Source organism: Ambystoma mexicanum, chromosome 10 (assembly GCF_040938575.1).
Source record: "Ambystoma mexicanum isolate Mex_15411 chromosome 10, UKY_AmexF1_1, whole genome shotgun sequence".
In the NCBI taxonomy this organism is placed as follows: Eukaryota; Metazoa; Chordata; class Amphibia; order Caudata; family Ambystomatidae; genus Ambystoma; species Ambystoma mexicanum.
Window position 1 is genome coordinate 836,636,346 of NC_090932.1, and position 15,308 is coordinate 836,651,653.

A 15,308-nucleotide genomic window follows, 5' to 3' on the forward strand; every position below is an offset into this window, starting at 1 on the left:
CTGCCTCCTGCCCCTGCCCCTGGACTGCACCACTTGCACCAGCAGGGGTGCCCCCACCAGGCCCCATGTGTGCCTCAGTGGCGGCCTCCTCCTCCTCTGTGGAAACCACCAACCTGGATGGCTCCTCACCGTCTTCCGCCGTAGCAGGCCCCTGTGGGGGCTCACCCACCCCTTACGCTGCAGCCGTGGGGGCATCCCCGCCGCCTTGCTCCACAGCGCCGTCTGCGCCCTCTTCTTCACTATCCGCTGCGTAGAGGGAGACATAGAACACAAGCATCAGGGTACTGTACAATGGTCCCCTAGACAGGAAGCGAAAGCAGATGAGTACCACTGTCAAAGTACACTTCCATCATGTGCCTCCACAACACATGGGTCAGTCCAGGCAAAACACACACAGTAACAGGCATGATGCATGCCATGGACATTTCCATACATGTCCCATGGACTCTTGAAACATACAATGATATGGAACTCACATCATGGGTCATGCCTATCACATGCACACACTTCACCTCAGTCACATCCATCTGGCCTCATACACCCCAAACACAGCGGATACAAGGATAACTAGGCTGCATCAGTGACTCTGTGCATTGTCACAGACATGTGTCATGCATCCATGGCATTCACAAGTCACAGACACGCAGGTCAGGCACACAGACATGGCTACCATATATGTACCTGGCATCAGCACCCATCCCTCTCCCCCACCCATGTCCAGGAACAGAGACTGGCATGCTCTCATGTTTAAAATCTGCATAGGGCTCCCCATGTCGCATTTAAACACATGCAACGACCATGTGGTTCACACATCACTGGTCGCACATGCATTACCATGATGTCCCTGCACACATACATGCGTACATGGCCTATGTCACACATACAGGCAAGTATCAGACAACCAGCACACCGCAACATGCCCTGTCTCACACAGCAATGCTTGGCCACTTACCGCTCAACTCCAGACGGGTCTCCCTCTCAAGGATCTGGGCGTGGAGCGCTGTCATGATCTCTGCTTCCAAAAGATCAGGACTTGCCCGACTCCCTTGGAAGCAGACCCATAACCCCGGTTCCGAGTGCCAGCCAGTCCCAATTGGGACCTTTTGGACCCTGTCCTGGCGCCAGTGGCACCAGGCTCATAAAGATGCCCAGTCCCAGCGCTGGAAGCGCCGGGCTCATAATGCTTGGGTGGATTTACCTGCAGCAGACCATGCTGCTTACTTACCTGCCAGTTGAACCCCTGATCCTCTTCTGTTTGGGACTACTTTTCCTGTTGGGTGGGGCAGGAGCCACTCCCTAGGTTCAGAACACTGGAACTCTTCTGGAAAGCAGGAACTCTTTTCTTACCTAGGCGTGGCTGTGGAAGGAGACACCTACGCACCACAGGAGGCTATTTAAACCACACCCGATGGATGAATCTTGCTTTGCGTTATTCTGCATTCTCTGCAGCAGAACGCTCATCGTGTCTTCTGCTTCTGATCCTGGGCCTAAGGGAACAAAGGCTTACCATCCTGGAATCCAGTCTTCAGCAGCACCTGTAAAGACAAAGAAAGAACAGGTTAGCACTACGGTCTTCAGTGGCAGCGCATCTCTTACCTGGTCCATCGGCTGTCACCAACGCCTCGCGCTGCATTCCAGCATCTGAAAGACAAAGGCTTACCTACTCTTCGCATGCTCCGGAGGTCTTCGCACTGCATTCCGGCATCTGAAAGACAAAAGCTTACCAGCTCTTTGCACGCTCCGGAGGCCTTCGGCGCTGCATCCCGCATCTGAAAGACAAAAGAAGGTGCGTTTAAAGACATTGGGCAACTTTATTACTCACGTGCCGTTACTCCTTCCCACGCCGAATCAGTGGGTATTCCAGCACCCTTCAGCTTCTCTGAAGCTCCGAACTTGTACCTGCAAGATAAAAGGGACAGTTAGTGCGCATCGTGAAGCAGGCTACAAGCGCTTACTTACGTGCTTCCAGGCGCTTCTATTCCTCACGCGGGTTCGATCCTCAACTCTCATTAGCCCGCCATCCGCCATCGCCGGAACCCTGCAAAACAAGAGATATCATTACAAAAGACTTTTAAGACATTTGAAGTGCCCAGAACTTACCGTTCGTGCTGTTAACGACGGACAGCAGTCCTCTGAGGTCAAGAGGCCTGCACCCTTATCCAGTGAAGAAACTGGTTACGGCACCCTGCCCCGAGGCAGATGGAGAGCTCGGCGTTCACTTACCTAAGACATCTTACTCTTCGAGTCAGACATACAGTGCACAGAGGTCCAGCCCAAAGAGCCAACCGTGTGTTACACATCACCTTTGAAGATACGGCATTCACCCAGTCAAGACCGGCGCCTCTGCGGGAATCAGGTGAGCGTTACAGAACACAAAGCCTACCGCAAAACTCCCACCCAGGCGCTATGGAAACCTCAGATACCGACCAGCTAGCCCAGTTACTTGGGGAACTAAGAGCAGAAGTGCATGCAGCCCGTCAGGAAACGAATGCTCTAAGAAGGGAACTGATTATTTCCAAGGAGCGATCAGACGATCTCGCTAGACAATTGCTACAGTCACAAGCCGGACAAACTCCGTTACCCGCATCAGGGGCAAATCTTCCTTCAACATCCTCTACGAACCCAGTGCAGATCAACCTACCTGGGAATGTACCTCTGGCTCCGCCCGAACGATTTTCTGGTGACCCAAACAGGTTTGCAGTATTTATTAATCAGTGCCGGTTGCACTTCTTATGCCGGCCAGCAGCCTTTCCAACTGATCAAGCTAAGGTAGCTTTCGTGCTTTCGTACCTTAGTGGCAATGCGGCAGACTGGTCGATCCCTCTAGTTAATCAAGATGATCCGGTTCTCCATGATTTTCAAGCTTTTCAGCTCAGTATGGAAAAACTGTTTGCAAGACATTCACAGGGGCAGGCCTTGGACAATGAGCTCCTTTCATTGCGACAGGGTAATCAAGACCTTTTGGCTTATATTGCGTCTTTCAACAGACTGATAGTGGAAACTCGGTGGCCTGAGGACAAAAGGATTACGCTGTTTTATAGAGGTCTACATGGAGAGCTCAAAGATGTGTTAGCCCAAGTAGTGAATCCCCCGCAAGACTGTTCGGACTATATTGACTTAGTCGTTCAAATTGACCACAGACTGCAGAACAGGAAGGCCGATCGTTCCAAGTTTGATGCTCGAGTATTTTCCAAACCACCAACTCCTACCAAAGGAGTAGACTCCGGGGAACCCATGCAAATAGGGGGCCTGAAAGGACCACTAACACAAAAGGAGCGGGAAAAGAGAAAACATCTGCAATTATGCCTCTATTGCGGAAACTCGGGGCACTTTCTTCGAGACTGTCCGGTGAAACCAGCCAAGAAGGCAGTAGGAGCTGCAGTTACCAGGGTCACAAACTCTGAGCAGGGAAACGACCTTGCCCGACAAGAATAGAGGTCCTCTTGCCGAGCGTTAAAACCAGTTCCGTGACCGCGCATTTCGTGATACCTATGGTCCTCATTAGCCCTGAACATCCGGATCGATTACATGCGATTGAAGCTTACGTCGACAGCGGTGCCATCGGCAATTATGTGGATCATGAAATGGTTTTGAGGATGAATCTGACTCTTTGTCCAAAGGCTGTAAAGGACGTCATTACTACGGTGGATGGTACGGAGATAGCCTCCGGACCAGTAACGCATACCACCCAAGAAGTGACGCTAGTAAGTCAAGATGGACACCATGAGAAGATCGTGTTCGATGTGATCAAGGCCCCTCAGTTCCAGATTATTCTAGGAATTCCTTGGTTAGAGAAGCACAATCCTCAGATCGATTGGCGAGCAAGAACGGTTCAGTTTCCAGAATGTGTCTCTACTTGTCACCCTCGACCTGGTGTTGCACTGGCAGCAATTTCCTCGGAGGCTCCCCAGTTACCTCCTGAATAGCTAGAATTCCAAGATGTTTTCCGGAAGGATCAGGCTAACTCTCTACCTCCTCATAGGTCTTATGACTGCCAGATAGACCTGATACCTGGATCTACTCCTCCTTGTAGTAGATGTATGCCCTCACCGAGCCTGAGAATCTTCACCTCCGACAATACCTGGATCAATACCTAGCGAATGGGTTTATTCGTCCTTCCAAGTCCCCTGCTTCCTCAGCTTTGTTCTTCGTTCCAAAAAAAGAAGGGGACCTTAGAACTTGTATAGATTATCGCGCCCTGAACCAGATCACCGTTAAGAATAGATATCCGTTACCTTTGATCCCTGAACTCCTGGACCAAGTCAGAAAAGCATGCATATATACAAAGCTGGATCTTAGAGGAGCCTACCACTTGGTACGAGTAAAAGAGGGCGATGAATGGAAGACGGCCTTCCGCACCAAGTATGGGCTATTTGAATATCAGGTCATGCCCTTCGGACTTTGCAATGCCCCGGCCGCCTTTCAATATTTTATGAACGATGTCCTCAGAGAGCTCATAGATGTGTGTGTTGTTGTTTACATTGACGACATCCTCGTTTATTCTTCATCGGAAACTGAACATCGGAAACACGTGAAAATGGTCCTCGAGAGATTGCGTCAACACAAATTTTTCGCTAAATTGGAAAAATGTGTTTTCAACGTGACTGAAGTTGAATTCTTGGGATTCATATTATCACCTAGCGGAGTGCGTATGGATTCAAAGAAGGTCGATGCAATTCTCAAATGGCCATCGCCATCCTCCGTAAAAGGTGTTCAAAGCATGTTAGGCTTCGCTAACTTTTACCGCAGGTTTATCCCCGAATTCTCTCGAATAGTCCAGCCCATCACCGCCTTGTTAAAGAAAAACAAACGTTTTGAATGGTCTACCGAGGCGGAACAAGCTTTCCAGAATTTGAAGACTAGATTTATCTCTGCACCGATCTTAAAACATCCTCGCCCAGAACTCCCCTACATCGTTGAAACTGATGCTTCGAGCCTTGCCATGGGGGCAGTTCTATCACAAAAGGACCCAGTAACCAATCAGTTGCATCCCGTGGCATTTTGGTCCCGCAAATTCTCGCCTCCTGAAATCAATTACACTATTACTGATAAGGAACTTCTAGCTATCAAGTCCGCCTTTAAGGCTTGGCGGCATTATCTTCTGGGGGCCCGACACACCGTTACTGTGATTACAGATCACCGAAACCTGCAATATTTGAAAACCGCAAAAGCTCAATCCTCTAGGCAACTCCGTTGGGCACTATTCTTTGCAGAGTTTGACTTCATAATTACCTATCGACCTGGTACAAAAAACGGTAAAGCTGATGCCCTTTCTCGGATGGGAGTGGAAGAACATTTGATCAATCCTAAACCTGTACCTATCATTCCCGAACAAAGAATTCTAGGTGTAATCGCCACACAATCCATAGAGGAAGTTAAGGATAAAGCCAGGCTACTGGTAACTCCAGCAGACATACATAATTGACATCTGCAGGGAAAGGACTTTACGGTGAAGGACAACCTATTATATTTCCAAGAACGGTTATACCTGCCCAGCACAGATTTACAGAAAAAGGTAATCTCTTGTTATCACGATTCTTTAATGGAAGGACATCCCGGTATGACCAAGACCTCGGAAAAGATCAAGCGCTACTTCTGGTGGCCGTCTTGGAAAAAAGATATCAGAGACTTTATAATGTCCTGTGGAGTATGCGCCCAAAACAAGAGTCAAAAGGAAAAACCAGCCGGCCTCTTATGCCCTATTGACATCCCGCCTCGCCCTTGGCATACGCTTTCTATGGACTTCATCACCGATCTACCTCCATGCTCCGGATACAATACGATCCTAGTAATCGTGGACCTATTCTCCAAGATGGCGCATTTCATTCCACTCAAAGGCTTACCAACAGCAGCAACTCTGGCCCGAGAATTTCTCGAAAACATCGTCCGACTGCACGGTTTTCCTTCAGTTCTAATTTCGGATCGAGGTAGTCAATTTATTTCTCATTTTTGGTGAAGTTGCTGTCGGTCGGCTCAAATTAATGTGAGACTTTCGACCAGCCGCCACCCTCAAACCGACGGACAAACCGAGAGGACCAATCAAACTCTGGAACAGTATTTGCGCTGCATGCTACAACAAACTGAAAAAACTTGGAAAGATATCCTTTGGATAGCCGAATATGCCTACAATAACTCTGTCCACTCGGGAACTGGGAAGACCCCGTTTTTTCTTTTATACGGTAGTCACCCTCGAACCTCGGAGTTGGATCCACTCCAAGATCTTGGAACACCAGCAGTAGACCACCTGCATTCTACAATCACCCAAGCCTTTAAGGAAGCCGTTTCTCACCTTCAAAGGGCTAAAGAACAATACAAGAAAGGAGCAGACCAACATCGGAAGGAAGCCCCCCAATATCAAGTAGGAGATCAAGTCTGGTTATCCACCAAATATCTACCTCTAAAAGGACCACGCACATTCAACCCAAGATACCTTGGTCCCTATTCCATCACTACCATAGTAAATCCAGTAGCGGTCAAGTTGGACTTGCCCCCTCACATGAAGATACATCCGGTCTTCCACGTCTCTCTATTAAAACCCGTGCAACCTCAAACCCGACTAACTACATAGCCAAAACCTATTCTAGTTGATGGAGAACTCGAGTTTGAAGTCAAAAGCATCCTGGATTCCAAGATCTCCAAATCTAAACTATTTTACCTGATTGACTGGAAAGGCTACGGTCCCCAAGAAAGATCCTGGGAACCTGCAGAATATGTCCACGCGCCTCATCTAATCAAAAGATTTCATCGAACATTTCCTAACAAGCCCAAACCCCCGGAGAAGCCCGGTTTGGGAGGGGCCTTGAGGGGGGGTGCTGTCATGATCTCTGCTTCCAAAAGATCAGGACTTGCCCGACTCCCTTGGAAGCAGACCCATAACCCCGGTTCCGAGTGCCAGCCAGTCCCAATTGGGACCTTTTGGACCCTGTCCTGGCGCCAGTGCCACCAGGCTCATAAAGATGCCCAGTCCCAGCGCTGGAAGCGCCGGGCTCATAATGCTTGGGTGGACTTACCTGCAGCAGACCATGCTGCTTACTTACCTGCCAGTTGAACCCCTGATCCTCTTCTGTTTGGGACTACTTTTCCTGTTGGGTGGGGCAGGAGCCACTCCCTAGGTTCAGAACACTGGAACTCTTCTGGAAATCAGGAACTCTTTTCTTACCTAGGCGTGGCTGTGGAAGGAGACACCTAAGCACCACAGGAGGCTATTTAAACCACACCCGATGGATGAATCTTGCTTTGCGTTATTCTGCATTCTCTGCAGCAGAACGCTCATCGTGTCTTCTGCTTCTGATCCTGGGCCTAAGGAAACAAAGGCTTACCATCCTGGAATCCAGTCTTCAGCAGCACCTGTAAAGACAAAGAAAGAACAGGTTAGCACTACGGTCTTCAGTGGCAGCGCATCTCTTACCTGGTCCATCGGCTGTCACCAACGCCTCGCGCTGCATTCCGGCATCTGAAAGACAAAGGCTTACCTACTCTTCGCATGCTCCGGAGGTCTTCGCACTGCATTCCGGCATCTGAAAGACAAAAGCTTACCAGCTCTTCGCACGCTCCGGAGGCCTTCGGCGCTGCATCCCGCATCTGAAAGACAAAAGAAGGTGCGTTTAAAGACATTGGGCAACTTTATTACTCACGTGCCATTACTCCTTCCCACGCCGAATCCAGTGGGTATTCCAGCACCCTTCAGCTTCTCTAAAGCTCCGAACTTGTACCTGCAAGATAAAAGGGACAGTTAGTGCGCATCGTGAAGCAGGCTACAAGCGCTTACTTACGTGCTTCCAGGCGCTTCTATTCCTCACGCGGGTTCGATCCTCAACTCTCATCAGCCCGCCATCCGCCATCGCCGGAACCCTGCAAAACAAGAGATATCATTACAAAAGACTTTTAAGACATTTGAAGTGCCCAGAACTTACCGTTCGTGCAGTTAACGACAGACAGCAGTCCTCTGAGGTCAAGAGGCCTGCACCCTTATCCAGTGAAGAAACTGGTTACGGCACCCTGCCCCGAGGCAGATGGAGAGCTCGGCGTTCACTTACCTAAGACATCTTACTCTTCGAGTCAGACATACAGTGCACAGAGGTCCAGCCCAAAGAGCCAACCGTGTGTTACACATCACCTTTGAAGATACGGCATTCACCCAGTCAAGACCGGCGCCTCTGCGGGAATCAGGTGAGCGTTACAAGCGCTGGGCGTACGCGTTCCAGGACCCTCATCTGGATGGAACTCATGCGGCCCCGGCCCCCCTCCACGAGGCGCCGGGCCTTCACGAGGGTCCTGGACCTCAAGTCCTCCCAGCGCTTCTTGATCTTCTGGACGTCGCGGGTTGCCACCCCCTCTGCGTTGATGGCAACCACACAGTCGGCCCAGATCCTCTCCCGTCCTTCCTTGCTGGCGCGGGACGATCCAAAGAGGGCATCATACTGCCCCAGGACATACTCCACCAGGACACCAACTTCGGTGGCAGTGAAGCTGGTGCCCCTCTGCCCCTTTGGCCTGGGGTTGCCACTGGTGCCAGATGTCGAAGTGCCCGACATGGCAACCCCAGAGGCAGGAGTGGGTGGGCAACTGGGTCCTGGGGCTGGGCTGTGGAGCGATGTTATCCCAGTCAGGAGTCTTCTGTTCCAGGAGGGGTGGACACAGCAACTGGACCCCTGCAGATGGCTGATGTGCAGGCACCAAATGGCAGGGCACGGTGGCAGCAGGCAGGCAGGCAGGCAGCAGCAGATGACACGTGGGAGGCTGCTCGGGGCACTGGGGGGCAGTAATTCGGCCTTCTGAGCAGGAGCGTGGTCTTCCATGTGTTTTCGGGTGGCCAGCTTGATACAGAGTCATTTGGCACGTGAAAATCCTGCACGTCAGTGTGAAATTCGAGGAAAGGCCCTTAGCGCATAAGCGCGTCTGTGACGTCACCCGCACGGGTGTTTCCCTCATAGCACGTGATGACGGAGCACACGTGGAAAGACTGCACGTCAGAGTGTCATCGCGTGTAATTGGACAAAAGTGCGCGTACACGCGATTGGCCTATGTACGTGTATTTCAGGGGTGCGCGGGCATTACACACGCGAGTACATCAGCGCACGTGTATTCGGAGGTGCGCGGGAATTTACACACGCTATTGGCCTGGGTACGTGGATTTCAGGGGTGCGCGGGAAGTTTCACACGCTCGCCTACTACACGTGCAAAGAAACACGTACGCCAGTAGGAAGCAGGCATACGTCGACCCGCGACGCATACATTTGCGCGCAAAAAACTAACAAGCTCAGACGCCAGGATGAATATACCGTTCCTAGCAGCAGTGGCCGTGGGCTACCAAAGGAGGAGGAGGAGGATAGTCAGGGCCAGAATTTTCACCCCCAGAACCAGCCTTTTTGGGATGCCTGATGACCAGGTGTATGGGAGGTACAGGTTTCCACCACACATAATACTGGACCTGGTGAGTGAGTGGGAGGATGACCTCACATCACCCACCCTGTGCTCCCAAGCACTCAGCCCCATGGAGAAGGTCCTCAATGTACTGCACTTCTTAGCCACTGGATCATTTCAGCGGACAAGTGCCATAGTGGGTGGGGTGTCGCAGTCCACGCAGTCACGCTGCCTACACCAGGTCTTGAATATCATCACTGCACGCCCATCAGTCCGCAGGCACATATACCTGCCCAGAACACCTGCAGAAAGGCATGCTGCCGCCCTGGATTTTTACGGTGTGGCACAATTCCCCAAAGTGCTAGGTGCCATCGACTGCACCCATGTGGCTCTACGTCCCCCCAGGGCATCTGAGCACATCTATAGGAACCGCAAGCACTGGCATTCCATCAACATGCAGGTAGTATGTAATGCCAAGGGAATCATCACCTCAGTATATGCCAACTATCTCGGGTCCACCCACGACAGCTTCATTTACCGAATGTCCACCCTAAGCCGGGACCTAGAAGCTGGGTGGCATGGCGATACATGGCTGCTTGGTGAGTATGAATGCCACTGCACATGCATGCATGTCAGATACTGAGCAAGGTCACAACCCCACCAATGATACCCATCACCACCTTCACAGGGGACAGTGCCTACCCTCTCAGTCCCCACATGATGACGCCAATTCAGAACCCCACCACGCCACCCGAGGTAAGATATAACACAGCCCACATTGCAACCCGGGGCATAGTGGAGCGCACATTCGGAGTGCTTAAGTCACGCTTTCGCTCCCTTGACCGTTCTGGCGGGCAGCTGTTATACGCTCCCCCAGTAGTGTGCAGGATCATAGTGGCAGCATGTGTCCTGCACAACGTTGCAACATGCCGGGGCCTGGCCGTGGACATGGTGGTGCCCCCACATCCCCAACCACATGCACGCCCACTGCGCATGGGAGGGGAAAGGGCACAGGGGGAGGCAGCCCGTACACAGCTAGTGGCTAATTACTTCACATAGAAATCACACCCCTGTGGAGTGCACACTGCCCTGGCACATACCATCTGACAATCAATGATGACTCAACCTGACAATGATCCTGAATGTCTGGAGAATCAACCGTCAAAACCATATCAGCCTGAGATTGTTCACCTGGAAGTGTTACAATGTGTGCATCCCTACCTACACAGACACCACCAATGCAGTTTCGTGAAAAAAACACATTCATGCAGCTAAAATGAATACCCACTTGCAAAATGCAACATGAGGACAGTGCCATGTCACCCAACCCATCCCCAGCACCGCCACACGACACACCATGCCATGTCATGCTATGTGCGGGTAAACAAAGTAATCCCCACAACATGACACAAGTGTCACAAAGTACAGTGTCCCGAATTGAAACTCGCGACACCTGAAATGCTCACAGTAATGCAGGACCAACAACACACTTGAGCAGGTATTTAGCAATAACACTTATCAGCTACTGACCCTCAAAACTACCATTAACATGACATTACGAATGTAAGAAATTGGTAGTCTCACCACCTGGAAATGCCTGCACTCCCACCACTTCCAACTGTACAGTGTTGCCGCCATGTAGAGTTGTAGGTGCACTGCTGCCAACATGGACTCCATCTCCAAAGTAGAGGGCCTTGTGTAGACATGAGGAAAGGACCTGCAAATTAGGACGTAGACATGGATGATGAGTTACACATCAATGCAACATGCAGTGTACAACACAACAGCAATATGCACTAGGAATGTATACACAGTATTGACTAGACTACCCACACATGTAGTGGGAGTCCAATGTCACCATGTACGTCAATGTCACTTGGGCACACCCTTTGCAAGCCCATGGAAACGGGAAGCAGGAGGGGTGTGTGTGACAAAAACCCAAGCATCTGAACCAAATACATGACAAGCCTGCATGTGCCCAGCCACAATGCAGCGTATGCCCACGGGAGCCACACAAGGCAACACACTGTCCCAAAAAATAAATAAATAAATAAATAAAAAATGGCCATTAATGGGCCCAGGGGGGTTGGGGAGGCCACACAGGAGGTCCGAGGACAGGGTGCACACCAAAACCCACCTGTGTGGATCTTGCGAAAAAAAAAAACACCTCCATGGGCTCATGGCCCACACGGCTACCCTATTGTGGGAGTATCACTGCTGTCGCTATTCTCACCCTGTGCAGCTGCATCCGGAGGTGGTGGCACTATGGGAGGCAGCCCACGCAAGGCCCTAGTCTGTTCCTCCATGGCTGCAAGCATGCGGGTGTGGTAGGTCTCGTTCTGGAGGATGAGTGTGCGGAGGTCCCAATGCAACAACTCACGGGATGCCCGGACCTCCGCCCTAGTTGCCTGCATCTCAGCTGAGAGCGTACGGGTGAGACGCTCCAGCTGCTGTTCTGTCCTTTGGTTTGTTGAAGCCTCAAGCTCAACAAGAGTCGTCCTGAGGTGAAGGAGTTCCAGCCTCAGGGCTTCCCTGTGGCCCTGGGACTCTATGGAGATGGCTTCCTGCAGAGTCGCCAGTGCCGCCCACTTGTCCCTGTTGGATGCCAACATGTCCTCCCTGTGTGACTGGCAGATGGAGTCGGTTGCCTGCTGTAGTCGCTCCATCAGCCTTTCGGGGGGGACAATGGAAGTGGCCACCCTATCCATTTCCTGAGCCATCATCTCTGATGATGCTGCCTGTTGGGTTGCCATACCGTAAATGGATTGCTCCCATGCGGTATTGCCAGGTGGCGTACGGCCACCACGTCGGCGGGCACCACACCTGTATGGGGCAAGGCGAACTGCGCCTTGCTGTGCCGGCACTGCCTGAGGCTGCAGGACTGCATTCCCCCTCTGATCTGCTGGCCCAGGAACAGGATCAGATGTCGCGGAGTGTGACCCTGCATCCGTAACCATCAAAGGCGTAGCTGCCAACACTGACATCCCCATTGAGGGTTCTAACCCTGGTGCAGGTGGGTCGGACAGAACAGAATCCCTCCCAGGAACACTCACCTGCGACGGCACGTAGGTCTCATCATCCGAATCAACACCTGAGTACAGCTCGGGGTAGGTGCAGCCAGAGACACCCCTTGAGAGCACGACCTGCAGCAGTTGTGGGTTCTCACCCACCACCACACGACGTCCCTCACTGGTGGTCGGTCGGCCCTCATTCCCCTCCTGGGTCTGCACCATCTCCACAACCCCAGCAGTATCAGGTGCGTCTTCCCCTGCAAAGACATAAAAGAAAACAAATGGAAACAGGCATTAGCACCATGGCACACAATGAGGGCTGAGAAGCAACAGAACCAGTACTTAATTGACACATGTCCCACATGACTAAAACCCTCCCATGCATGCACCCTCACTGCGTATGAAAGGGAGGCAAATGGCACACATTGATGACACCAAGATGGAAGATTAACACATTTGCTGCATGCTGCCTAGGAGTGGCATCACACATTGGCCTGTGATTGCCAGGTGAAATACACATGCCATCACACAGATGGCATGTACCATTGCTATTGAGTGAAGATGGAGAGGAGGGCAGCACTTATTCATTCAGTCCAGTTCCCTCATGTAACAGCTTTTCTAATTCAAACAGGTCTGATTTTTCACCTGGAGCTGCCAGTCCAAAATGGTCCGATTGCACAGGGACATGTCTAAACAAATGATATCCAGGTAACAAAGTCACTCCACTTTACCATAGCCATGACAGACATGTGACTAGAGGACTGAGAAATGCCTAGTAAAAGTGGTGGAATGCAAACAATCTGCCTGAATGAACAGAGAAAAATAAGCAAAAATGTTGTGGCAAGGTGTCACTTCAAGGGCAACTGGCGTGCTGTTGGACTAGATGTCTACTGTTGGCAGAAGGGATACTGCTAAGGCCAAATGCTGCTGCCCAGAATGTATTGCATGAAGCACATGGGTGACCCAAACAACTCAGGCGCACACACCCTCACCTGGCACACAAACAGAAGCCCTCACACACACACCATGCACATGGATGACACACACATGCATGTGCACTCACCGGACAATGCCTCATAATCAGGCAGATCTCCCACGCCTTGGATCTGTTCCTCCGTGACGTAGGTCCCAGTACTGACTCATGTGGAGTGAGTTCCATGTCTTCTACTGGAGACCCACCTCCAGTCACTAGAGTTGCGGCATGACTTGAGGCCAGCTTATTCTTTGCCTGCGCTTTAGGTCATTCCAGCGCTTATAGCAATCATTGGCTGTGCGCCTCACGATTCCAAGGGCACTTACGATGTCCGCAACCATCTGCCAGTGTGCCTGGCGTTGTGCAGGTGTGGTCTTGGATCCTGCAACAATGACCATTTCGTTATCATGTGCGGACACATACTCGACAAGTGCATTCAGTTCGGCATCCGTGAAGCTGGGCTTCCTTGACGGGCCGGACTGTGTAGCCGTGTCTGGGGCATCAGCCTGTGCCGGATGAGCACTCTTCCTCTTCCGCTTGGAAGGTGATCCTGAGTGTCCTACGCCGCTTTGGACACTAGGGGCAGGAGCCCTGGTGGACTCTGTATCAGGAGTGTGGGATTGCACACTCAGCATGGGAGTTGGTGCAGGCATTGGCTCAAGTGCAATGGTGTCAGGGGGAATGTCAGCAGGATGGACTAGGACCGACACTGTCCTGGCTGGGTGTGTGAGAGCTGGGGTGGATGGAGCCGCAGCTGCCCCTGCAGCCTCTCCACCCTGCCTACTTGGGGCAGCAGATGACCTTGCTGCCCCTGATCCACGTGGCCTGATGACATCAACGTGCACCAGCGCACGTGTCATAGGCCTGCTGACCTGGAAGTCAGCCATGGAGTCAGCCAGGTCTGGTGCCACAATGGGCTGGTCCAACAAGGGCTGAGCATGGATGGTGTCAGCCACATCACCCTCAACCAGGGGGCCTGGGGGGGGAATTATGGGTGGCCTTGACTGGTCCTCCACACATGGGTGGACAGGGTCACCCTGCAAGTAACGACCACGTCCCCTACTGGATCCACCACGGCCACCACTTGTGGCTCGTCCACCTTTGCCACTCTTACGGATTCCTCGCCTCCCAACCATGGCACTGATGTTAATGTGCGTATGGGAGTGGCTGTAAACTATTGTCCTGGGCAATTGGGGGTCAAAGGGGTTGGGTACGAAATGGTAATCGTACCCTAGTGCTCTAGCAAGGCTGAATGTGACCCCTTGGTGAAAGACGACGGGTCATGCTTCGCACAGGATGCCAAAAAAAGGGAGATAACGTGCACGCAACCCCTCCTAGACCACGTGTGCGGAAAAATAAACCTGCACTACGCTGTGGCACCCAGTAACACAAGAATGAACGTATGCGTGTCACACGCAGCCTAGAATAACCTCTGAAGGGGTAGGCTACACACGGGGCAAGCACAGATGTTAGATACGTGCGTGACTCACCGTCTGCCAGGAAAAAGAGCGTGAAAAAGAAGCACGTGTGCGCGTTGGCAACACCCCCACCAAAAGAAGAATTGTACGCTGTCTGAGGAGACAGGACAACAGTAGAAGGGAACACTGTTTGAGGGAACAGGCCCAGGAAAACCAGAAAAAGAAAAAAAAGAGAAAAAGCTGTCAGAGGTAACAGGGAGTACGAACTTGAAACGCTGTGAAGTAAATCGCGTGTGAAATGACAAGAAGTACAGATTTCACCCACTCGCTCTCCACGAAAAGCATGTACAAGGAAATGGTGTTCTACACGTACCTTTTATGCAGGCCCACACGTCCAGCGTCACTTCCGCGTGTACGCGCTAGGGCCATTTCCACCAATTACACGCTTTGTCACTTCCGCGTGTACGCGCTAGGGCCATTTCCACCAATTACACGCTTTGTCACTTCCGCGTGTACGTGCTAAGGCCATTTCCACCAATTACA